Source organism: Sinocyclocheilus rhinocerous, unplaced genomic scaffold, assembly GCF_001515625.1.
Source record: "Sinocyclocheilus rhinocerous isolate Xijiao unplaced genomic scaffold, SAMN03320098_v1.1 scaffold1449, whole genome shotgun sequence".
In the NCBI taxonomy this organism is placed as follows: domain Eukaryota; kingdom Metazoa; phylum Chordata; class Actinopteri; order Cypriniformes; family Cyprinidae; genus Sinocyclocheilus; species Sinocyclocheilus rhinocerous.
This window is the reverse complement of record NW_015664992.1, coordinates 689,566-691,710: the sequence shown is the minus strand read 5'-3', so window position 1 is coordinate 691,710 and position 2,145 is coordinate 689,566. Positions and strand designations below refer to the sequence as shown.

General features: G+C 48.2%; 1 non-coding gene across 1 annotated transcript; it reads left to right on the top strand.

Annotated features, from left to right (window-relative positions):
• Window positions 1–72, top strand: trnaq-cug (transfer RNA glutamine (anticodon CUG)). The gene has a single exon. It is a non-coding gene; the product is annotated as a tRNA-Gln (tRNA).
• Window positions 73–2,145: the final 2,073 nt, after the last annotated feature.

Below are 2,145 nucleotides of genomic sequence, written 5' to 3'. Positions count from 1 at the left end.
GGTTCTATGGTGTAACGGTTAGCACTCTGGACTCTGAATCCAGCGATCTGAGTTCAAATCTCGGTGGAATCTGCCAGAATTTGACTGTCAGTGCTTGGCAAAGAGGAGCCTATGTCCCAACCTTCTCTGTGGCAGTGTGTCTTGAAAAGGAGTGCTACCGTGACCTCCTTTAACCGTGCACCTGTGATGAATCTGACATGGTGAGTGTTCCCAAAGAATCTAGAACACACATTAAACTGAACAGGAACAACTTTGAACTAAATTTAGCACTGTGAAGAAGCATTACAGACCTCAGACAGTTTTTCTTCAGCGAAAACAGCATGATGTGTGTGGCAGTGCCGCAATGTAGCCTTCTGCCGTTTAATTCAGCTCATGTAATTTGTTGTTGACATTTTAATCAACATTATACTGCAAAGGCGCCAGCGCAGGTATGGCAAAATCGAGTTTCTCAGAAATCTGGCCAGTTGCATGAGCCCTCTTTCTGCACTTGCCAGCTACAGAGGCAGGATGTCGGAGTGACTGAAGCATCAAGCACATTGAAATACGTGGCCAGGCACCCTCCACTGCAGACGTCCTAGTTGCTTGTTGGTATAGGGGAATGATTCTTAATTAGGGTGCGAGAGGTCCCTGGTTCAAATCCCTTATGAGCCTGCTTTGGAGCCTCCTTTTTTTTAAGAATTATCCGTAAATCAAGCACGGTGACATGAATGGCTGGGGGGGGCTCCAGAATCATGCACGTGGTGGCTTGTTGGTCTAGAGGTATGATTCTCACTTAGGGTGCGAGAAGTCCCGGGTTCAAATCCCGGAAGAGGCAGCTTCTGGCTTTGGTGCCTCTTTTCTTGAGCAGTATCCATCCTTGCTGACTACTCTGGGCCAATCGCAAGCCGCCGTCAAGTAATGCCGAGTTCACACTGCACGAGCGTGTGTTTTGTTGTGAAACGTAGTTTGTGGACCAGACAGAGTTGTCCGCAATTCTTCCTATTGTAAAGTCATGCAGCGTGTAACCTCCTGTCGCCGATCCATCGTGCAATGTGAACACAGCAGCGACTGACTGCTACCTCAGATAGTCGTGCAGTGTGAAAACCACGGTGACCCGACGACTTTGAAAATCGTGCAGTGTGAACTCGGCATAAGACTAGTGCTGCTTCTGCACATATTCAAGCCTGCATCTTGCTGTTCTTTGTTCCTCGTCTGCAATTTAAACTTGGTCAACCACTTAGCTCGTTGGGTTAGAGCGCTTGCACTGAAATGAGGTGTCGTTTCTGAGATGGCTCAGATGGGCTCCGGTGCAGGGTAGCCGTCTGCAGTTGACTCGAGCCTCGTGTCCTTTGCCTTGACATTTTTCTCAAAATTGGTTTGGGAAAGCAGTCCAAGCCAGTGGAGGTACGGCAGAAAGGAGTTTCTCGGAAAATTTCACATCCCTGTGAGCCTTCATTTTGAATTTGCTAGTTGCATGAGCATCGATGGCTCGATGGTCTAGGGGTATGATTCTCGCTTTGGGTGTGAGAGAACCCAGATTCAAATCGCAGATGAGCCGAAAGCGCAGTGGGCGCCACTTCTTTTGTTTGTGCCAGAGAGCTGCAAATAAAGCACGAGTCCCAGTCACGCCGACCCTGTCTTCTTCCTTCCACCCTTTGAACCACATCACACGCTGTTTTTTGGCTCAATTGCACTGCATTGTTAGGTACTTGTCTTTCAACGTCGACATCTTGTCCTTCTACTTGGTCTCTTACCTACGGCTCGCGTTGCGTTGTGTGTGGCAGTGTCACAATGTAGCCTTCTGCCATTTAATTCAGCACATATATTTTGTCGTTGACATTTTAATCAACATTATACTGCAAAGGCGCCAGCGCAGGTATGGCAAAATCGAGTTTCTCAGAAATCCGGCCAGTTGCATGAGCACTCTTTCTGCACTTGCCAGCTACAGAGGCAGGATAACAAAAGGGCAGACGACCATGCTGCTGCTTGGTTCCATAGTGTAACGGTTAGCAATCTGGACTCCGAATCCTGCGATCTGAGTTCAAATCTCGGTGGAACATGCCAGATTTTGATTGGCAGTGCTTGGCAAAGAGGAGCTTATGTCACAACCTTCACTGTGGCAGTGTGTCTTGAAAGGGAGTGCTACAGTGGCCTCTTTTAACCGTG